General features: G+C 50.6%; 1 long non-coding RNA gene across 2 annotated transcripts in view; it reads right to left on the bottom strand.

The window, feature by feature from the left end:
• Nucleotides 1-24,509, bottom strand: part of LOC146820850 (uncharacterized) — a 46,848-nt gene that overhangs the window by 7,220 nt on the left and 15,119 nt on the right. The window contains exon 4 of one of the 2 annotated variants that reach the window (XR_014963056.1): nucleotides 16,526-16,586. The exons of the other annotated variant lie outside the window; for it this stretch is intronic. This is a non-coding gene — a long non-coding RNA (uncharacterized LOC146820850). The remainder of the gene's footprint in view (nucleotides 1-16,525; nucleotides 16,587-24,509) is intronic. 2 annotated transcript variants of the gene reach the window in all.

The following is a 24,509-nucleotide window of genomic DNA, read 5'->3' as shown; positions in this document are numbered from 1 at the left end:
TCACATGGTAAAATCACCTTAGAACACACCACAATTCCTAAAATGAGTATGGTACCATCAACAAATGATTTATAATGTAACTAAAGTCTTAAAACCTTCTATTAACTGCAATGCTTTTTAATGAGGTGCTATCATGTATATTGGTCCCAAGATGGCTGCCAACATTTCTTGGATGAAGTGCTGACAGCAAATCAGATCTCACGATGAGATGTGTGGTTAGGCTCCGCCCAGATATATATGTGATTTTACTTTTGATTTTCTCAGGAACTATTGAACGGATTTACACCATTTAACCAAAAGGCATGACTCTGAACCAAGGGCTACCTTTTAGCCTAATTTGGTGTAATTCCGTTCAGCAGTTCGGGCTGTAGCTGCGACTAAAGGTTCCTATGGAAAATTGCATGGGGAAAACACGTTTTGGGACCCCCTTTTTTCTCGGCCCCCGCTTGACGAATCACCCCGAGACTTTTAGGATAGGAGCGGACTGGTGCTGGCCAAATGTTTTGAAAGTTTCGTGAAGATTCGTCAACCGGTGCCAAAGTTATTGGGAATAGAATGTTGCGGATTTCCTAGGTAATATATATATATATACATCTATATCTATATATATATATATATATATATATATATATATATATATATATATCAACTGTCAAGCAGTGATCCATGCCTCGCATCCAGACCAGGCGGGTCACTGTTCTGCCAATTTCTAGCAAAGTCTGTTTTTTGCCATCTTGACAGTTTGCCATTCATCTTCAGTAAGAGTCTTCACATCTTCCTCTCATGCATGTCTCAAAGTGTCAAAAGTGTTTGTGTGTGTATAACCAACTATCAGTATACGTTGGAATTCTTCCTGGAACCTATAGCTACCGTCAACAATTTTGCTTTCAAAGGAATTAAATAAGAGAATTATTAGTGAGATCTTAAATTTGAGGCTGTAGTGCATGGCTTAATTGTAGCAAATGATGATTATCCATGTCAAAATGTGCCTGTAAGTGTGTGTGTGTTCTGTATATTAGTACATGAGTGAACAGTATATGAGTGAACCAGAGTGGGGGCGTGGCTTGGCGCCGATGTAAGCAGCAGCGGACCGCGGAGCTCTTCCGTGGCTGCCCTCCGCCGTAGATCATCCTGACGGGATACGGAGGCCCCCGATACTGCAAACTGGAGCGGAATACCGGGTGCTCTCCTGGCTGAACTTTTGAGGCGTGAGAAGCGCTGGTACCAGGAGAAAATTGAGTTCTCTCTGCGAGTCGATCCTCGCCGAAGCGGGACCCAAAATGGCGGCTGTGGTCAGAGGAGGAGACGCCAGCCGTTAGGGATTCCGGGTGCCCCTGGCGCGACTGCTGGCTGTCGTGCCCCAGCTACTCAGAGGTAGGATCCTGCCTGGGAACCCTCTGAGCGGTGAGGTTGCGGGCGGTGAAGACGGAATTGCTTCGGTGGGTTGACTGGCCGAGGCTGCCTGACCCTAAGATGGCGGACGAGGGGACACTGCCTATCCTGAAGTGAAACTGCTAGCATCCAGGGCGCCTCTCCTGCACAGGGTGCTCGCGGACGCAGATTGGCGCTCTATCCGGCTGAGGCGGCAGATTGTGGCGACACCCGACTACACTGGTCTTGGGGCGGAAGGAGAAGTTCCTGTGGCCGGAACCTCTGAGGTTTGCACGCCTGGGGCTGCCGCGGCCCGCAGACGTGTGCAGCGCCTGGAGGGGCTGGCGATTGCCGCGACTGCCCTAGACCCCCGGAGACCTTGTGGTGCAGTCAGGAGGGAGAGAGACGGAGGCGCGAGTGGACCGTGGCTGGAGGCACCTGAAGTAGCCTGCGACTCCGGGATTTGGTGAGCGGAGCGCGCAGGCTACCCCTGGTGAGTGCTGGCGGGCGCCTCACTTGCCCATGCTGAGTGGCACAGAGACATGACAAGAGAGCGGGGCTGAGAGAGAGTGTGGGGGGGACCGAACGAAGTCACTGCTCACAGCACGGCTGTACTGGCACTGGAAGTGCACCGTGACGGACCGCCTTGTAGTGGGGGAAGCGCTGTCCACCATCACTGGAAGCGCAGGCACGTCCCTTCGCCTGCGACGGTCACTGCGGGTGTCATCGCAGCACCGGGGGGGGTCTCAGGCCCAGAACCTGCTACGCCGGAGGGCCACAGTGATAGCGCTGCGGGTCTTCCTATTTCCTGCACTGCTACGAGGGCGAGCCCCCCTGTTCCTAGATGGACCATCTGTCACGCTACTGAGGGAGCTGGGGCAACTCCCGGGGGTGACTGTGGACTGGAGTCGTTCGGCCCATGTGCTGTCAGACAAATCGCGCGTGGGCTGAGGTGCCACCGTGCCCACTGGAGGACGGCGGCATCGTACTTGACCGGTAAGGGCGGGGCCCACAGACTTTACGCACGCATCACTGTACTTCCGACAATAGCTTGGAAAATGGGGAGAGTGTCCAGGAGCAGGAGATACGAGGTTCTGCGGCCGACCGAACCGGAACAACACACAGACGACGAGGGCGGTACAGCCGGGGGGCGTGGCGGGGGGCAACCCGGAGACCCCTCATTGGGTGACATCATGCAGGCCATCATATCCTCACGGGAGGCGTTGGAGGCGAGGATGGACACCATTGGGTCGGATCTCACCCTCTTGAAAGACGACCACCCGAAACTTAAAGAGAGGGTAGTGACCAACGAGACTACCATGAAGGACATCCCGGGTGCTGTCACTATCCTTCAAAGCTCACTGAAAGAAGTGGTACACAGGGTTAAGGTCCTAGAGATGAGAGCTGAGGACAGCGAGGGGCGTTCAAGAAGGAACAACCTCCACATAGTAGGCGTTTCGGAACAGGAGGAAGGGGCTGATGCGGTTCAGTATCTGGAAACCTGGCTGAAAGCTGAGGTGGCTCCGGAGGGTCTCTCCCCCTTCTATGCACTGGAACGTGCTCACAGGGTCCCGGCTCGCCCACCTAGACCTGGAGCCCCACCTCGTCCACTTGTGGTGCGGCTGCTGCATTACCGGGATCGGGACTTTCTTCTACAGAGGGCCCGCGAGAAACAGAACCTACAGATCGGGAACAGCAAGGTGATGATATTCCCCGATTATACTAGGGAGGTGCAGCGTCGAAGATCCTCCTTCCTGGCTGTTAAGCGGAAACTGCGTCAACTTCATCTTCCCTATGCAATGCTGTTCCCGGCCCGCCTTAGGGTAACCTTTGGGGCAAAGACGCACTTTTTCCTCACCCCGCAAGCCGCTTGAGACTGGATGGACACCCGAGGCGACGTTGGGCCACGCTCGCCACATCTGAATTCGCCCCAGCGGCAGTTGTCTCCCGTTTCACCCCCACGGAGGTCCCTTTCTCCTGCTGGCCGCCGGCGGGAACGAGACAGGGCGGTTTTGGCAGTGGTGGCTATTAGCCGTGGGACTGGCAGTTCGACTGGCACTGGCACGGACCGCGAGAGGGACAGGACTGAGAGCTCGAGGGCGAGTAGTGTCCAGGGGCTCTCTGATGCTGAACTTACGGATGTCACTCCGCAGACAGCAGATGAAGTGTTTGGTTAGTTGGTCTGCCGGTTTCTTGGAGAGAAGATGGTGGGCTGCCCCCTATTGGCCCTGGTCCCAGTGGCCTAACTGTTATCTGATGGAGGGGCTTGGCTATACAGTGGGGCCCGGCTGGATGGCCTAGAGATGGCGGGGGAGTCGGGGGGAGTTCTGGGGACATCGGGAGTGGGACACATACCTCCACCTTTTCTTGGTTTCGAGTATGACTGCCGTAGTTTGGATGGGGACCTGTTCTTGTGTGCCTGTCCTGGGGTGTGGGAGTTGGGTAGGGTTTATTGTTTGGGATACGAGGGTTGGGTTCAGACATGTCGCTCAGGGGAATCACTGCTGTCAGTATATAGAGTCAGGATTATGGGTACCTCCGTAGGCATAAAAATTATGACCTGGAATGTTAGGGGGATGCATACGATGAACAGACGGCACAAAATACATGCCTACCTGACGAGAAGAGGAGTCCAAATAGCCTTACTTCAAGAATCTCACTTGACTAAGACCAAAGGGGCTGCGCTATAGCGCAGATGGAGGGGTCAGGTGTTTCACACTACGTACTCGGCCTTTGCGCGAGGGACCTTGGTGTGGGTGCGTGCGGGGGTTCGCTTTCAATGTGTACGACAGATAATAGACCCTGAGGGGCGATTTGTGGTAGTGGTGGGGCGCCTGGATGTCCGGGATATTACTCTGGCAAGTATATACGCCCCTAATGTAGATCAGCCGGCTTACTTTGCACAGCTATCTCAGAAGCTGGCCTGGGTCCTGACTGGCTCTGTGCTGTTGGGGGGGGACTTTAACTGCATCACTGAAGTGGCCCCGGACCGGTCCTATCCTCCCCTCCCTGACGCCCCCATGCATAGAATAGCAGAAGCTCGACGTGACTGGCAGCGGCACTGGGAGCTGATAGACACTTGGAGAGCTCATCACCCAGGGGAACGGGACTATTCTTTTTTTTTTTTTTTTTTTTTTTATGAAAACCTTTATTAGTGCATATAAAAAGGACAAATACGGGCCTACAACCATCAGGCCGGCCACAAAACGGTTAAGCACTGAGACACACATTACAACCCCTGTGCGTCAATGGTCAAGATTAGCAACGATTCAGGAGTTATACACTGGAGAGATCCTTGACACCCGGGGAAGGAAAAGTAAAGGTTAATTTTAAGGTTTTCAAAATAATTTTATCAAGAAAAAAGTCAGTAGAGGATAGAACCAAGGAAATTCGAGTCCGCAAGATGGCTTCATCACACGGGAGGGCAGCAGCATCAGTAAAACGGCCATTGAAAATCTCAGACAGTGAGGCGATGCAGTTATATAACAGGATAGTCACACGAGTAAATACGCACCCCTCCAAAGCCGCCCCCACTAAATCCACCCCACACCCGGACCCCGAATCGGAAACAAGTATAGCGCAGAGACATAGAAGAAAGAGGCCCATAGAACTAAAAAGAAAAGGTACATTACCCCCCCACCCTACACCAATGCGGAGGCTACGGCCTACCCCCCCCCCGGCATAGTGCCTGTCGCCCAATGAACCCGAAATATAGACAAGAGAGAAAGTAGGAATAGAGTAAGGAAAATAAGAAAACAAAGAAGAAAGCGGGGAGGAGCCCACGTAACCTCAGAGCGCCCGAAACCACCGGCCAACTACGTCTCCACACACTGTGAACCCACTACACCCAAAGGCGGTCGTGTGAAGATACGTGTCACAACAATATAAATGAAGGCAGACAAATCGCGACGAGTGCGCACAACATATGCAGACAGTTCCAGTCCCAGTCCAGCCCATCCGTGACACCATGATATAAGAAATCAATCTAGCCCTGGCCCGATCGCGGGCGTAAGATTAGACTAGCCCCCACATGAAGGCCCCGCAGCCCGTGCAGACAAAGACAATATGGCCGCTTGGGAGAGGATGGAGAAGTAGAGTCACAAAATGGCCGCCGATCATCTATTGAGGTCCCCTTGTGCACCATATAAAATCCAGACCTGGCCTGTAAAGTACAGGAGTTCCACATAAAAGAAGCCGTAGGCCACCGTGAACGGTTCCTCGAGGACGTCAGGTGTCGCTCAGCTGAATACTCTTGCGGACGCGGTGAGGCAGGCAACAACAAAGCAGGCAGCAGTGAACGGGGAAACAAAGTGTCCACAATTGAGCAGGAGATCGATTGATCCTGGGTGCCGGGAAGGCCAGATGCAGACCCCAGTGTAGCACGGTTATACACAGTCGTTGCGTCCCCGCAAGAGGACAGTAGCACTGGCAGACCCACGTCTTGTTGAGAACAAACGGGGCGCTCACGACCCGCAGCCGACAGTATGGAGTCGAACCGCTCACTCAGCATTTGCAATCCAACACACAATTGCAGACGAAGGTCCCGCAGGGCAGCCAGAACGGAGCCGCACGGCAGCGGAAGCTGCGCCCCCACATCGGCAGCAATCCGGGACGGCACTGTGGAGCTGGAGTCTGGTAGAGGGAGGGCGAAGCAGGCAGCGGGCGAGACCGGAGCATCGCCCCCCAGCCGCGAGCAAGCAATCAACGCCATGTTTTACCGCTGAACGATACAGTGGCCAGGGGGGGGGTCCGTAACAAGAAGGCAATTCCACGCAGGTCTGGCCGCAACAGGTGAAAGCCAACAGTCGCTTCCCCTCCCTCGGACTCTCTGTGCAGCCGGCTAGGCAATAGAAGAAGGGGGTCCGCAGCCTTCCACAGCGCGGGCCACAGAGCGAAGCAGGAGACCCGCCACACCGGGGCTTACCCTATAGCTCCAGCCCGTAGGGTGAAAGGTGAAGGAGATGTCCGGGCGTCTCTCCCCCGGCTCATCTGGCGACAATCCGTGGTGTGAGGCGGGATCGGGGCCTCGGGGCTCAGATTTGCGCCGGGGGTCCAGTGACTGCGGAGCTTCCAGGGGGCCGGCCAAGGCCACAATAGAGCAGGGGTCCAGCGCGGAAAACAAAGGCACCAAGAACTCCGGCATCCGGGCGGGCTCAGACTCCGGGAAAGCGGCGGCGTGGTCAGCTCGTCGTCGCGCACGTTACACCTCGAAAATCGGCGAGGATAGAAATCAGGATGATAGTCCGAGGCCAAGGGCCGGCGGAGCCGGGCGCTCAAGCGTCTGCTCCGGTCGCCATCTTGGCTCCTCCTCTCGAACGGGACTATTCTTATTTCTCGGCTTTACATGAGCTACATGTTAGGCTTGACTCTATTCTCTGTTCCCCAGATGTGCATGGAGGCATCGCCCTGAGTGAATATTTAGCCAGGACAATATCAGATCATAATCCCCTGAATTGGCTGCGAGTTAGGTCCACTATTCCCAGTTGGCGCCTCAGACCGGAGACGTTGGAAGACCAGGTCTCTTGAACCACAATAGGCACTGCTATCGAGGAGTACTTCCAGACCAACACTAACACGACCACTAGCATTCATAATGAGTGGGATGCTTTTAAAGTAGTGATAAGAGGTCGCTGTATAGGAGAAGCGGTTGGGGTGCGCAGAACCCTGCTGCAAGAGGTTCAGAGGGCAGAACAACAGCTCCGAGATGCGGAAAGGGAAAGACCTGAATGGGTGGATGGACAGGAGGGGCTCACAACGGCCAGGGAAGAATTGGCGACCCAAGTAGAACGCCTGAGATGTTTTGATTATAGGGCGTACGCGGTGCGGGCGCACGCTGAGAGAGACAAATCTGGGGCGCTACTGGCGTGGCTGGCCAACCCAGCGCGAAGGGGAACTCCAATCTTAGAACTCCGGGATGGAGATGGGGCAGTGCATTATGGGCAGCAGGCTATTAATGGCCAGTTTCTGGAATACTACACCACCCTCTATCAAAGCCAACTAGACCCCCAGGTGTTGGAGGAGGATGACTTCCTGGATATTGAACTCCCTCAGGTTGAGGTGGGAGACGCGGAGAAATTGGGTCGAGATGTGGAACTGGAGGAGGTCCGGGGAGCAATAAAGCGTATGGCCAGGAATAAAACCCCCGGCACAGACGGGCTCCCAATAGAGTTTTATGCCACATTTGTGGATCAGTTGGCCCCCCATCTGTTAGCCCTCTACAACAGGTCGCGGCGGGAGGGCGGCTTGCCTCGTTCAACCAGAGAAGCAATAATCGTACCACTTCTCAAGCCGGACAAACCAGCGTGGGATCGCGCTGCTTATCGCCCCCTCGCAATGCTTAACCTTGATTACAAGATATTGAGCAGCATTCTAGCCGGCCGTCTCCTGACCCACATGACAACACTGGTGCATGTGGCCGGGTTTATTCCTTCCCGGAACACGGCCATGAATGTCCGTCGATTATGTCAGTTGCTTCACAATTCAGCACATTACGGGGAAGAGGCGTGTATTTTATCGATTAACATTGAGAAGGCATTCGATAGTTTGGAGTGGCCGTATTTGTTTCGAGTTCTCCGGGCTTTCGGTCTGGGCGAGAGATTTGTGGACTGGACGAGGATATTATACCACCTCTCGACTGCCAGGGTCCGCACGGGGGGGACTGATTTCAGAGGCCTGCAACGTGGGCAGGGGGACGAGACAAGGATGTCCGTTGTCTCCCCTCCTGTTTGCGCTGGCAATGGAGCCGCTGGCGGTGCATGCACGATTGGGACGATATTACAAGGGCTTGGACGGGGTGGGTCAGTTCCATTACATCGCTGTGTACGCGGACGATCTCCTAATGTTCCTTGCCAATGCTGCTGAGGAGCTGCGGGGGGCCAGAGACCTGTTGGCTAGACTGGGTCGGGTGGCAGGCCTCAGAGTCAACTGGAATAAGACGTGCCTTTTCCCTATTCGGGGTGGTGGAGGGGCACCTCCAGGTGCACCAGACGTGAGGTGGGAAAGTAGCTGCCTGACTTACCTAGGAGCCCGGATCTATCATGAACCCTCTGACCTGCTGGAAGGGAATATCGGAAGGGCGTTACGAACCACTAGGAGCAACTTTGGATTCTGGGGGACCCTTCCACTGTCAGTAGCGGGGAGGGTGGCGTTGTTAAAGATGGTCACCTTGCCATGCCTTCTGTATTACTTTGGCTCCATTCCCCTATGGATACCGCGAAAATATTTCACCCAGCTCAACACTATGACTACGGGATTTTTATGGGGGTCTGGGAGGCGCAGAGTGGTGCTTCCTACCATGCAGCACCCCAGGCGAGAGGCGGGATTCGCAGTCCCTGACTTTGAGGCCTATTACCATGCAGCCCAATTTCAATGGTTTACAAAGTGGATGGCCAGGGGATTACGCCTGGGGGAAGACCACGGGGGCATGGTCCCGGACCTGCGCCAGCTCTCTCGGACGCATCTCCGGCTTCCTCTACGGGAGCGGGAGATCCCGAGGGATCTGTGGGTGGTACGGCAGTGCTGGAATCAGGCAAACAGAAGAGCCAAGATGGGACCCCCGTATGCCCCGGAGATCCCGCTGAGGGTCTGCGAGGCTCTGCCACATGGGGGGGGATTGGCAGCGACTGCGAGGTTGGGAAGAAGTGGGGGTCTCCACTATTGGGGACCTCTATGATCTATGAGGATGGCGTGCTTTTACCTTACCAGGACCTTTTAGAAAGGTACGAACTGCCCCGCCATGACTTTCTTTTACATGCTGCCTTGACGGCAGCTATCCGGAAGCACTGGAAGAGGGGGATGGCGGAACCCCCGACCTCTCGCCCCTGCCAATATGTGGTATATGCAGCAGGGACGATTAAAGCGGTAACCTGCCTATACAGGCGTCTTACTCAGGAGATTAGGTCCCCTTTGGAGAGGCTACGTATCAAGTGGGAGGCGGACCTTGGGATACCTATCGAGGAGAGACCATGGGAGGAATTGATGGAGCGGGCGTGGAAATGCTCTAGAAATGCGAGATTTCAGCTGATACAATTTTATGTCTTCCACAGGGCGTATCTCACCCCGCACAAAATCAACGAATTATTCGGGTCCCAAACTGCCTGTCCCCGTTGTATATTAGAGAATGCTACATTTTTACATATGTTTTGGGAGTGTCCATTGCTGCATGAGTATTGGGGGGAGGTAACGGCTAAACTGGGCGAAATAACGGATAGGAGCATTGATCAGACCCCTGGTTTTTGCTTAATTCACTGGTTTCCCCACACTGCTCGTAACAAAGTTACCAATAAATTCATAGACTTGGGGCTAGTCCTTGCTAAACGAGAAATCACCAGTCATTGGAAAGCGGTCACGGTGCCTAATGCTGCGCGATGGCTGTGAGAATTTATAAAGTGGGCCGACTGCGAGGGGACTCTCAGACTACAAATGGCCCAGAGAGCCAATAATGACAAAATGTTGACCGCAGCCAGAGCATGGGTGGCGATGGTGGACTTACTTAAGAACCCGACGGACGACACTGACTGATCCCCTTCACGACAACACTAGCGCACATGCATGGCTGCATCGCCCTTATTGAGCGGGTGGCGGGGCTGGAGGGCAGCGGGTACTGAGTGGTAGCTCCCGTCCATTTGTCCCCTGACATTGTGATATCAGTGGCCCAATCAGCGTGACTCATTCTTAATACTGGGAGATAGCGGATGGAGCGACATGTCTGACGGTGGGGGGGGGGGAGTTGGAGGGGTGGGGGAGGGTAGAGGTTGTTTTGTTAACCCGTTGTCTATTGAGGAGGCTTGAAGCGAGGTCTCGCAGGGACACTTATGAACTGGATCCTCCAGATGGGGCTATAGATGGTGCCTAACCTGGAGCTGCCGACTATGTGCGGGATTGCAGGACCAAGAGGGGAAATAGGGGTAGTGAGAGTGATGTTCCTTCCAAGTGCCTTTGATATTGCATGTGAAGGTCGAGAACTCATTATTGAGTGTTTGGGAAACAATCCTGTCTTATGATGATACTAGTAGAGGCATACTGACACAATAAAATCTGTTTGGGAGGCCTTGACAGGAGCTCTAGGTAACATGGTTTGTTTAGGCACGGTTAATCCTATGTTAGTCATTGCTGTGATTACTGTCATGTTTTAACAAAACTGCAATAAAGTTTGTTTAAAAAAAAAAATTCATGAACCAGAGTGAGAGAGACATGTGGGTTCCATTTTGGAAGCCCCTGGCTTGTTTATGGGCAAAAGATGGAAACAAGGTTACTATCCTAGACAGTGGAAGTGTATTGCTGACATTCCTGAGACAGGAGGGAAGGGACTTAAACAATGAAGCGGTGTGAGGTGTTAGGCGTATTATAAGGTATGGCTGTGCAGCCTTACAGTGAAATACACTTGCAAAAACTGTCTTGGGTCCAGTCAGGCTCATTTGAACAACCTTAAGCTATGGCTTTGAGCAGCAAGGCTTGCACAAAGAAACTTAGGGTAAAGCATTTAACAGTATCAAACAACGGCATAAAAAACACACACAACAGGAGAGAAACACAAAACCAATTTAACAAATAGTTGATATTTTTATGAATTTTTAGAGTCCTTGGTGATCAAATTCCACTGGAGGGTTCTGGAAATACAGGTTTTTAAATGTTTTATCACTTTCAAATCCAACAGGGAGAGGTCGGGGGGTGCAATGGGGTAGATCTGGACAGTTTCCTGTCCACCAGGGCGTTTTCCAGTTCAGTTCCAGCCATTACAACATGACCACCATAGACGTCAATGGAGTGGTCCTGATGCTGAGGATAAAGGATGAAAAGATGCTCAAGGATGCTCTGGTTGCTATGCAGTTGACGGGGTGCCTTTGTGGTGATTCCTCCGTCCACCGGTGGTATGGAGTGACTTTGGTCACAGAAGTCGGGCCCCACGAAGTCCTCTTCGAGACTGTAGAAGGTCAGCTGTGGCTGGGCTACCACTCTCTGGATACAGTGGTCACAGCTAAATCCTTGGGTGGGTGCTAGTTTCCCTCTTGGGCAACCAATCTGGACTATGACAGCACTCCTGGGTCCGAATAACTCAGGTGCAACTTTTGGGCATCGTTCTCTTGGGGCGCCCAGCAGCAGGTAGCGGCGATTCTTTTGAAGTAACTATCAACTTGCCTTTTTGGGCTTCTTCAGCTTTAATTGTCCTTAGTGGTTTCCATGGGGCCTGCTGACTGAACCTTGAGTCGCTGCTTCTATCTGGGGCACGACTTTTCCCTGAGCCAAGAGCAACAGGCACAGTCCTAACTTCACTTGCCCAAGGTGCAGCAGATGAAGTCCAGCAGATGATGACAGCCTCTCTTTGTGCGGTCCAGGGGGCAGCAGTTCAGTCCTTCTGCGGTCCGTGTTTTAGTTCTGACGTGATCTGAGGTTCAGGGTGCCAGGGATGCCATATTTATCACGGTAAAGTGCCCAGAGGGGACAACACAATCACTAGCCAATGGGCTACCAAGTCCACTCCCTCTTGGTAACCTTCCGGCTATGTGTGACATCTGGCAATCCCTGAGATCACTATTCCGGCCACTCTCAAAATGCCTGAACCATTCCTCAACTATGAGGAACTTGGTAACCCACTCTAGAGGTGTGGCTACCTGGGGGGGCTACATGCCTATGGGAAAACTGGTTTGGGCACTGGTGTTCCCTCTCCGTCTCCAACTCCAGCTTGTCTAGCTGAACAAAAGGAAGTCCCTCAGGATTGTTATCGCCATTTGTCCACCAAAGGTGACTTCGCCTTTGAAGCTCGCCTTGCGGACTAACACCCTGAGTGGCTTCCTGCATGGGAGAGGTGACACATCTCCCTGCATCGGGCTGCTATTGTTTCTAAGCCCGGGAGTTGTTCACACTATTCCCCGGGTGGGCAGGAATCTGTCAGTGGGCCAGTGCCTGTGTGAGGCCACTGGACCAGCTGGGTCACAGAGTGTCAACTTTATAAAAGTTGCATAACTTTAATAGTGACATTAAATTCGACCTGAGCATTAATGCCATGATGAATTTGATACCTTACAGTACAGTTAGGTAGTCACATTCAGAAGTTAGCCAGGCAGAGGTGCATGCCAATAACCCTGTGCTAGCCAATGGGGCTACTAACATTTCCACAACAACATGACAATTTAGAAGTGTTGCTGCTAAGACATATATAAAATGTATGTCCTACTTAATAATATACAGCTCCCTGCCGTAGGGCCTTTATGCCTTCCTTAGGGAAGACTAACATATATTGTTGAGGGAAGTGGTGGCTGTGCCATTAGTGAACTGGCAGTGTTATAACTGCCCTTCCAGTCTGCAGTGACAGGGAGCCATTTTGTACATTGCTATACACAGGATGGCACAAACAGTACTGCAGCCTTGAGTGGACACTCTACTTTACATGACCTAGGTACCATGTATTAGGGACTTATAAGTAAGTCAGTCCTTGCCAATTGGAGATAGCCAATTCGACATACACTTTGTAAGTGGTTAGAACATTGACACTGAGGTCTGGTTAGCAGGCCTCGGTGCACTTTCAAAGTCGAAAAACTAGATGCTAGTAGTCCAAATGAGGTCAAAAAGTGAGAGGAAACTTACAAACAACTGTCTCCTAATAAGCAGAAAAAGAGGAGTCAGTTTTCTTCCTAAAAAATGTGATTAGGACTTTTTCCTGCAGGAGCTGCTTATGGCGCTTCCTGAGCACTTCCTTTTGGTAGATGGCGGGTGAAGTGTTGGACTGCAGTCCTTGTACTTATGTGTGAGAAGGGTCCTTTAGAAGAGGTCAGTTTGTCTCCTTTCCTGATCACTATCAATATGGCTGACAATACCTTGGTGCAAGATGCTCACACCTCTTTATGCCTCTGTTTTGGGTGATCCAGACTGGGGATGGCCTTGCTTTGAGGTGCAGCCCTCTAGACAAAAGCTGAGTTTGGACAACAAACACGCAAAATGCTCGCAGATTGTCCAACAATTGGCAATCACTCACAGTAGCATTCCAAACCATGGTTTTTTTGCCCACTGTGTCAGCTCAGAGTAGCCACAGACATACGCAAATCAGCCTTAGTCATGCACCAATAAGAACAGTCCAGCCCGAACTGGTGGTGTTGTGGATGGATTCACATTGCTCCTGCCTGGATCTCAAAGGAGCACACGTTTAGTGTGTGGGTTAGTTCTGACATCTCTGAACCACTTTGTAGGAAGGAGCCCACTGACTGCTGTAGAGGGGTACAGCGAGTATCTGCGCCCCAAGTAAAGGCTGCCTAGAAGAGGATTTCCTCAGAGATCCATGCTAGGAGAACTTGACATGCTGCAGCCCAGTAAGGATCTGTATAGCCAGGCCTTGTGACCCTGGTTTCCCAGCAGCCTACTAATCTTCTTAAAGGGCCTGCCACAGGCAGATGTAGCTTATGCCTGCCCTCCACCCCATTGTCCTCCTAGCCAGGTAGGCACCAATCACAGTGGGAGAAGAGGTGCGCCCAGAACCAGTTTTGAGTGATCACAGGGGAGAGTTGGCTTATTTCCTTTGCCACACCTCTGTGGTGGGCACAGGTGTTCTGCACAGGGGAAGAACGGTTCTGCTATGTTGGATCTAGTTAGAGAGCGGCACTCTGGAATTGTTTGAAGCAGACCACACAGAAACTGCTGCGAAAGTGGGTAGGGTTCCACCTGGAATTTTTTTTACCTATTGGTTAAAGAAGGGCCAGGAGTTACCCCCACCCACATGCTATTGCCAGGTAGAAATGAGGCACCCCTGGACACCCTCATCAGAATCCTACTGGACTTATGGAAGACAGAAGAAGGACTCCACCTGCACCCAGGACTAAGAGTGAACCCCAAGAGTGAGTTGGTTGACCTCCTGTTAAGCTACAGGGACAAAAAGCTGCAAGAAGCCCTCTTTCCCAAAAGAGCCCAGAGGACCAGTTTCAACTGGAAATGCACAGGATCCTGCTGTTGGCTTCTGTGGAGTGAGTCCTAAACCCCAAGTCCTGTTCCTGAGTTTCTGGAGCCCTTGGCTGGCGTCAAAGTGTTGTCCTCCTGTCTTACCCAGAAACATGGGACTTAAAAACATTTTAAAGACAATTTCCCTGGAAAACCGACAGAAGACTGGGACAAACCTGCCCAGGCAATCCGACGAAGGTGTGTTGTGGCTGAGCCAAAAATTCAGTTTGCTCTGGTTCTGAGCTTATCCGCAGCATCAAATCCATTTCAGCAGGTCTGTGCAGTGATGGCATCTGGCCTTGTGGAGCCCAATTCACCCCACGGGCAAAGGCACCATGAGTATCTGGACCTTCTTTAGACACAAACTGTGAATTTTCACCACTTATAGCTTTGCTGGCAAAAGTCAACAGCTTCACTAGGACTTTGTCCGATGGCTACCTGGCCCCATGGAATTAATCTCGGTCACAGCCTTCTGCCTTTCCCCGCTGAGGATATTTGACTTCCATTTCAGAGACTAAGACAGAAGGTAAAACGTACGACTGGGACAAACTTGGTCTCTGTATCTGACCTCCACTCCATTGCGGTCAGCCTTAAACCATACCCTTGTCACAGTCTAGCACGACCAGTTGTCCACGGCTGGCACTTCATGCTTTATGGCAATTTTTTAATTTAAAACTTAAAAACATCATTTCTCCAGTTCCCCTTAATTTGATTTTTGTCTTTTTGGGGTCCATTTATTCATTAAACTCTTCTCTATTTTTTAAAATTGGAGTGGGATATTTGTTGTGTTGTGTTTTCAACTTTTTAACTGTTTTGGTACTTCTAAATGCTTTTCACATTTTAAGTTAACCCGGTCTGCTCTGTAACATAGCTACCAGTGTTTGAGTTCAGGTTCAAATAACTGAAACCTTTTCTGAACCTAACTAGAATAGTGCCAATATTAATTGTGGTGGACTACCATCCACCCCAACTAATAATCCATGTTCTCACAATACCTATCATTCATAATACGAGCACATCCTCTTTTCATCATCTTTACCCATTCCAGGTTCATCCAAAGGTGGGAATCCATTACTGCAGAAAGTATTGGTCATCAGCAATGGAATGAATTAATAAGGCCTTCATCCAAAACCATTGGCTGTGCATGCTGATCCTCCTAATGCAGATGCTCTTCAGTTGTAGATGATTTTACAGTGGAGTTAGGCAACTGGTGAGGTCACTAGAGTTTAGATCCTTCACAGGTTTATGCGAATATAAAAATCGATAGTTTTGGGGTGCAAACCGCCTCTCTTAATCCTGGGCAGTAGGTTTTCTTGGGGTTGCCAAGAACGGTTTGATAATTATATCTAGACCTGCTTTGCTGTTTTTGTATACCTCTACTCTGCATTGCGTGTTTATATTCTCTTAAAAGAAAATATCAATGGAAGACCAATGGGTAATAATGTCTAGAAGAGACTTCCCGTACAGTAGCAAATGAAAATGTCCAGAGACTCATACAACTGCCTAAGAGTCATTTTTGGCTTGTGAGATTGCCATTTTGGGATTCAGTGAAACTGTGGGAGCATTGAAGATGATCACAGGGTTTTTTTCATATTCTTGCTGAGACATGCCAAATATCAGGATGCTATGACTATCACTTAGGCAGTTGGAAATCCACTTTGTGTATTTCTTTCTGAAAGGATTTTGGCAGCAGATTGTACACTGAACTTCAGACCCTTTTTCCTGAAAAGGCCCCTGTGAATTGCAAAAGTTGTTATAAATCTAGAAAACTACACAAGCTTATAGTTATGATGTTTCTAGTCAAACCTGAAGAAGACCTGTACCCCTTTGAGGATATGACTCAAGTAATGGATTTTCAGAACTGGAACACCCGGAGTCAACCTAGTTGTGTGTATGCTCCTGGGGTGTTGATCCGCTGCTCTGCTTCTTTTGTCCATGCACTGGGAAATCTGTCTTCTCTTCAACTTGAATAAGCCACCGAACAGTTCAAGAATAAGCCTGGTCACTTCAGTGAATTCAGATGGCTCAACAGTGCATAAATCTGGTCATGTGTGGGCTGCAGAGAAATTGTGCTTGGCATTGTGTCAAATTTGGTGTCTGTCGTCACATTAATAGCAGTTGCCATGTCATTTAAGAAATAAAATGATATATTTGCAAACGTCAATAGCCAAATTCAGTTCTGTGATGTCATCTTCAGTGAGAAGGCTAATTAGACTGTTATTTCTCTCACCTGGTGTTGTGACCTTTGCGACTCATCGATATTCTTTTCTCTCATAGAGGTTCTGGATTCCCTAAAAGAATTGAATTGATCAACATGTCTAGATCAGCACCTTCATGAAATGTTTTCTTCTGTCACATGCATTGCATCCTTCCTAAGTCGCTGGGCATTCATGAGCTTCAGACAGACTGTATCTGCAGCGGGCAAAATCCCTACTCTTTTTTGTTGTTGATATATGACAGTAGTTATGTGGCATCATTGATCCATTTCTTGGGCATGAATATTTTGTAAGTGATCAGCTGGGTAGCTCTGCTTTGCAATTGTTGTGTACGAGAGGATGCCTTGGAAAGCCTTGATTACAACTCAGCATGGGAGTTATTTGCTATCCTAGAATTGTGAGTGGCAAATTAGGATTTTAATAATCTAATATGTATTTGCCCAGCTCTAAGTCGACACCGTCGTAAATTGCTGAAGAAACTATTTAACATAAGAGGCATTCATTCTTGTAGAACTGCAATACTAAAACGCCTTGATCCAAATGACACACAGCTCAACTGTAATTTAATAAAAAATGTCACTAATTGTGAGAAAGCACTAAGTACGGCTAGTGCCCAAGCATAACAGCACTTTAGAGACCAAGGTTTGTTTCCTTTTTATTATCAAAGTCCCGTATATTGTGTATTTATCCTGTATACCCTGTGTATTTATGATCCACAGATGCACTGTTAATTCAAAGTGATTTAAAAAAAAATATATATATATATTTCCCCTAATCGAGTTTTTTTTTTTATATATATTTTTATTAGAAACATTGGGCATCACCAATTCGCATGATCTATACAAAATTATCCTCTAGCAGCACCAGTACATTTTTAAAACTTGTTAAATCAATACTTGTACATGACTCCAAGAACCATCCCAGCGACATTACAACATACCAACCCCGCTACCTTCCATCCAACACCCCTAATCTGACATTTGAACAGCTTCTGATCTTGGTGGTTCACAAATATACCCCCTGAATTTATTCCAATCTCCGCAGACTCTTGCCCATTTTTAGGGACATCCCCGATGCACATATACCGCCCTTTCCGCTACCATGGCCTCACCCATGTCCCTACACCATTCCTGCAGCGTAGGTGACTCGTACGACCCCCACCTCCTTGCAATGTTTCTTTTAGCAACCATGATTCCCAGTGTTACCCAGTCCTGCGCTGGGTGGGTTAGGACAGTCGGCTCCCATATGTTTAATAAGCATCGTTTCGGTTCTGGAAGCACTGATTCTTCCACAGTTTGAGACATAGTCCTCATTATCTTGACCCAATATGCCCTAATCTTCGGACACTCCCATATCGTATGATAGAAGGTACCCTCCTCCCCACAATCCCGCAGACAAAATTGGTTTGCAGCCATCCCTATTTTAAAGAGGGTCACTCTGGTGTAATACATACGATGAAGTACTTTCAGTTGTATCAACCGCAGGTGTGCCGGTATTGCAACCTCCCGAGGGGACGACAGCGCCTCCTGCCACTCTTCATCATCCAACTCTCCCAAATCTACGGCCCATTTCCGTTTAAGTGCCAACATAGGGTCCGGCAAGTTGTTTATCAACTTACGATAGGTGAAAGAAGTGGCCCTTTTACGCATATATTCAGTCAGCAATCTATCCTCTAAGGGAGTGGCCTCAGCCAAGATGGTACCTGCAGGTATAGCCGCCTGTAGCGCGTGCTTCACCTGCATGTATCTGTAGAATTCCGACGCGGCAAGTTCATAATGGGCCTGCAGGTGTTCAAACGAGACTACCGCACCCTTTCTCCAGGGATCGCCCACCGTCGATATGCCTATCGCATCCCATTTATCAAATGTACCATATATGAACCGTGTGCGCTGTTGGCCCAATCAGTTGTCTGGATTTAGCTCTATTATACAGTACCAACAGGACTCCATCTTCTCCTAGGCCCTGCCTATCCGCCTGAAACGCTGGGTCGGTATGAGGAGTGTGCAGCCAGCTATTAATCACTTTTAATTGTGCCGCCCAGTAGTACATTTGTATATTAGGTAGGGCTATACCACCGTCATACCAGCTTCTGACCAACTTATCCTGCCCATTGCGCGCCGGTTTACTCCCCCAGATCAGACCGGAAACCTCCGAAGCGATTGTTTTAAAATAGCTCAGTAGTACTCGGAACGGGGTATTCTCCAAAACATACAAAAAACGTGGGAGCGCCATCATTTTAAAAAGCGCCGCTCTTCCCAGCATTGATAACGGCAGACCGCGCCATACCAATGCGTCGCGCTGAAACCGTTCCAAGGGAGGTCTAAGATTTCTCTGAAGGAATTCATCAGGTTTAGGTGTAATATGAATGCCTAAATATTTAAAGGTCGTCTCCGTGACCTGCAACGGGCAACCCCTGGGAAGCAACGGTGTTGGACCATGCAATACAAATAGGACCGACTTGGACCAGCTGATGGTGTATCCGGATACCCGACCAAATATTTCACAAATATTTAAGAGCGCCAGGATGGAGCGTTCGGGGGATGTCAGGTACAGTAGCACATCATCCACATAAAGGGAAATGCGGTCTTCCCAGTGTGGTGTCCATCTAAGTCCATGAATCATAGGCTCCCATCTGATCCATGCCGCCAGCGGCTCCAACACTAATGCGAAGAGCAGCGGGGACAGCGGACACCCCTGGCGCGTTCCCCGCGCCAGAGGGAAGTCTCTGTATATATGTCCATTGGCCGCTACATGTGCTATTGGTTTAGCGTAGAGCAGCTGTATCCACGCACAGAATTTTGGGCCAAAGCCGAAATGCCTAAGGACTGCAAAGAGATACGGCCATTCTACCATATCAAACGCCATCCACGCATCAAGGGAAAGGATAACCGCCGGCTCCTGAATATGGGACATGCGCGCTATTACTCCCTGCAGCCGCCGCAAGTTGAGAGCAGTGCTCCTATTTGGCATAAACCCAGACTGAGTGAATTAAGGTTGCCAGATGGGGGGTCAACCGTGTCGCCAATAGCTTGGCTAATATTTTGGCTTCGCGTTAATTAATGATATCGGGCGGTAAGAGGCGCATTCTTCAGGGGGTTTTCTGGGTTTCGGGATTGTCACAATGGTGGCCATTCGTTGATCTCGCGGGAGCTCCCCCGCCGCTAGGCTCTCAAGATACATATTTAAAAGATAAGGGGCAGTCATAGCGGCCGTCTTTTTATACAGTTCAATGGGCAAACCATTAGGACCCACCGCTTTCCCCGATTGTAGGGAACCGATAGCCAATTGCAATTCATCGACCGTTAGGTCAGCTTCCAGGATGAGGGCTTCTTCTGGGGATAATTTAGGCAACTGAATATCCTTGATATACGCTTGTGCCTCTATCGTCTGTGATTCGTATACCTGCTTGAAATGCCCGGCTAATGTATTCACTATTTCCTCCGGCGCAGCCACCAATGAGCCATCTGGCATCTGCAGCTGCGCTATCGTTCTCTGTTCAAGCCAGGCTAAAAGTTTACTAGCCTTATCACCTATTTCGTATATTGTGTGCCGCGTGGCTTGGATCCGAGCCCTAGTCGTCTCCAGCTGGTATTCCCTAAATTCACATTGTTTGGTGCGCAGTGCCCGGGATGCCTCTAATGACGGATTCTGTGCGTGTTGATCTGTAGCAGTGTGCAGTTCGGACTCAATGGTATCTAATTTGGCTTGCTTAGCCCTCTTGTGGCCTTCAACAGAAGAAATGACCTGCCCACGAATCACCATTTTATACGCTTCCCAAAGAGTACCCGGAGACTAGACTGAGGAAGCGTTCTCTTGGAAGTAATGCTGTGTTGTTGTGATTATGTCTTCTGAGATCTTAGGGATTTGTAAATATCCCGGAAACACGGGGTAGACACGCTTCCGCGCTTTGTGATGGTGCGTGTATTTTAGCATTACGGGTGAGTGATCTGAGATACCCCTAGGGCGGATCTCAACATCCACTACATTCGTGAGCTGTTCTGCGGCTGTAAAGGACTAATCAATACGGGACAGGCTATTAAGCATCCCCCGACTGAAATGTGTATTGCCTCGCCTCTGGATGTCTGTATCTCCACGCATCTGTAAGCCCGAGAGCTTCTATACGCGCAGTGCCTGTCTTGTTCTGCCTGGGGGGGTGCCTATCTCTGGTTCCATCAATAACAGCATTGAAGTCCCCACCAATCATTATCATACCCTCTGGAAGACCCAGTAGAAATGTGCTAAGCGCCGGGAGAGCCACTGAGTGAAGGGCTGGGGGGATGTATACGGACATGATATTGAACAGTTTCCCTTCCCACTGACAGGAAATTGCCGCAAAGCGACCCTGGTCATCCATTTGAGCATGTTGTATGATCAGTGGGAACTGTTTACGCACTAAAATACCCACACCTCTTGAACCTGAAGAGAACGCAGAGTGCACCACCATTTTGTACCCCCATCGATCCATAGCCCTGCAAGCCGAGCCCATCAAGTGCGTTTCCTGCAGCAGGGCCACCGCCGGTGCACATCTCTTTAGATATTGTAGAACGAGACCTCTCTTTATTTTATCCCCCAGCCCATGCACATTCCACGTAAGCAGCGTTAAGGGGGTAACCAGAGACACCAAAGGTATCTGTGAATTTGACTCAATTCGCGTCTGCGTCATCCCTTTCCATCACGCACAGTGTGCCCTCTCTCAGAATCATTTACGTTGTGCATCCAGAAACTTTTCCTAATCACATACTGGAAGCGTGCCATGCCTGCCCTTATACAAAGCGGAACCAGGAACAGAAAATACCAGCACATTGTTTCCCCCCCTCCCACCCATCTCCCTACCTCCCAGCTCACCCAAACCAAACTTCTCCTGATGAACGCATGGTCGTCCTGGTATCGAGGTGGGTGTGCATGTATTCAGACAGTATTCAGTGGTCCCTCTTGTAGGGTACATAGCATATCCATCAGTCGTTTTAGCAAAGACCGCAACCGATGTATCTGCAATCGCATGTTCATCACAATTCGGCTAACCCAAGAATAATAATAAAAACCGTAACAAACCCAAAATGAAAAACAGCCCCCCTCTATCACCCCACTCCCTGCGTCCCTGCCAGACAGACCCCCAACTATCCGCCACCCCAACTTAGCAGAGTGCTTTACTCCCATTAACAGTACTTGCGTGCGGGGGAAGAGAAGTCCGTGGAACACCGCCGCTCATCCACTCCTCAAAGATAGATTATCAGCAAGAGCGTGCCACAGCCCGTCGTTCAGTCTTGTCATTTTGGTTCTTTACCTACCACCTTCGAGTGGGAGGATCATGTTGTGCATATTTTGGGCCCATGTAGCAACTGCCCCCTTCATCTTAATGAAGCCGTATAACATCTCCTTATGAAGATGTGACCCAAGTAGGCCACGTTTCCCTACTTCAATCCTCAGTCGCTGTCTGTAGTGCACGGCCTTCCTCCCGCTCCGTTCCGTGGTCCCTGGAATCGTCATCTTCTCTGCGTTGCTGCTGCCGCCTCTCCGTTCGTCCGGATCCTTCCACACGCCGCCACCCCTCGAGCCAGTCATGGGCCTCCTCTGGGCTCTCAAAAAACCAGGTTTTGCCATCCGCCACGACACGCAGCTTCGCCGGAAACAGCATGGAGTATGATAGTTCCCTGCGTCTAAGTTCTTTCTTTATTTCAAAAAAGCTCCTGCGACGCTTGGTTACTGCTGCCGTGTAGTCTGGGAAGAAGGACACCACTGAGTTTTGGATACGTAGCGGCGGAGCCACCCTCGCCGTTTGTAGTATAGCATCCCTGTCCCGAAAATTGAAAATGCGAGCTAGGATTGGTCTAGGGGGAGTCCCTGGTTTGGGTCTGCCCCCCGGCACTCTGTGCGCCCTTTCCACAGAGAAGAAATCCAAAAGTCCTCTGGGTTGGAGTCTGTGTTTTATGAGATCCTCAATGTACAGATCCATGGCTGGACTCCCTTCGCTTTCGGGAATACCTACGATACGGACGTTGTTGCGCCGAGAGCGCCCCTCCTGGTCGTCCAGCTTCTCCGCCATAAGTCTCTTTTCTGCTTCCAACTGACCAACCCTTTGAAGCAGTGCAGTGGTGTCCTTTGACAAGGATTTTGTCACGTGCTCAACCTCCGTTACCCTGGCCGTCATCTTCTGAAAGTCTGCCCTCAGGAAGGAGACATCAGTGGAGATGGACCCCACCGTTGATTGCACTTTATCGAGAGCCGCCATAATATCTTCCAGCGTCACTTTCGTCGCTCCCTCCAGATCGGAGCTTTTGGCAGGTACATCTTTGCGCTCAGGCGGAGCGGGAAGGTCTTTATTGTAGGCGTATTTATCCAGTTTGCCCTGTGAGTTTGTACGAGGGCCTCTGCCCCCCATTTTCGCCCAATTACGCACTGCGCCAGCCGGTAGTCGCCGCCGCCTGCCGCAGGAGCACACTCCACTCGCGGCCTGTCGGGTATCCCGCCGCGCTGGTAGTTGAAATTAGGCGGGGCCTTGGACTGTGGAAGCGTCTTCAGAAAATGCACACCGATGCCTCAGAGCCACCGCCACGGGTCATGCCAGTCTTACAGGCAATAGTGCTGCAGACGCCGTCATTGGTATTAGCTGGAGTCCAGGGGCAAAGTTTGTGGGCTAGTTAAACACCTTTCCTCAGCAAGAACAGTTTAGAGTGTTACCTCGCGCTCCAGATCAGTTAACACAGCAGGGATATTGCCAACCGCCACCTTTACCAGGCCTGCACCAGCAAGCCCCCTTGATTCCTTGTAGACCAGCACACAGGCGTACTTTATAGGTGAAATTTTCAACCGTCTCTCGGTGCTCAGGCCCCTCTCTGCACCTGCGCTCACCCACCTGCGCTCTCCAGCACGGGTCGCGCTTTTCTCTGTGCGCGAACCTCGATCTCTTTGCCTCCGGCAATTGTGCTGCAGGCGCCGTCAACGGTATCAGAGTTTGTGGGCCAACGAAGCACCTCCCCTCAGCAAGGGCCTTATAGAGTGGTACAGTGCACCCCTGATCACTTAGCACAGCCGGGGTAGTACCTGCCGCCACTTTTACCGGTTGCGCTGTTCTCCGTGTGTGCACTTCGATTCCTTCCCCCCGGCCCGTCAGATGCCCCCTCTGGTATGCTTGTACCTCCGTGCTTCACTTCGTGACTCGAGGGCCGAGGCAGGCCCGTATGCGTCCTGAGAGCGGGGGGGGGGGGGGGGGGGGGGAGAGAAAGAATCTCCCGATGTGTCCGTTAGTTGTGAGGGTGCACTATTTCCTGCAGCTGCCGTCTGCCAGCGCGTCACTCGTTTTCCGCTCGGCCCCGCTGCTCTCGCTCACCTCCGACGGCCTTAAGTTTACGCCAGTCCCCGGCTGCCTTCACGCGTGCAGGCCTCAATCATTGGCGCGCACCCGCCACCGTTTTTGCAGTCCGTTCCGACCGGGGAGCAGCGCGATCGATGCCCCTCACCTCCGGCTTTCAAGAAATGGCTGTTGAGGTAGGATTAGTGTCCGGATTCTATGTCGGATTGATTGGGGAACCGGTGTTTCCCTCGGAGCTCCTCTAGGTCGCGGCCATCATGATTGGCTGCAGGCCACGCCCCCCTAATTGAGTTTTTAACGGCACATCTAACAAGTATTTTAATTGTAATCTTTTCATGCTACATTTCAATGGTGTTTTGTACTGAGACTATTGGCATATTGTTATGGTTTTAATTAAGTAAACAATGAAATATTTTGATTGATTGTAAGTCTTTGTTTGGGGAATGATGTGCATGTCCCGACTCTTGTTTTGTTTACTTCAGCTCAGCGACTTAGTATAGAAAGAACAGTTCAAAGTTCTACAGGATTCCATACAGGAGCGGCCCATGCAGGTAAGAGCTATTGGGTGGGTGGGGAGGGAGTCGACATATTGCGACGAGGAAAAATTAAATTATATAAAAAGAAACCACTTACCTTGCATTTGCCGCATCGCCGAGTTGGGGATGCGGCGAGTGCAAGATAAGTGGTTT

Source organism: Triturus cristatus, chromosome 6 (assembly GCF_964204655.1).
Source record: "Triturus cristatus chromosome 6, aTriCri1.1, whole genome shotgun sequence".
NCBI lineage: Eukaryota > Metazoa > Chordata > Amphibia > Caudata > Salamandridae > Triturus > Triturus cristatus.
The sequence above is the reverse complement of the archived record's forward strand: the minus strand, read 5'-3'. Positions and strand labels throughout refer to the sequence as shown.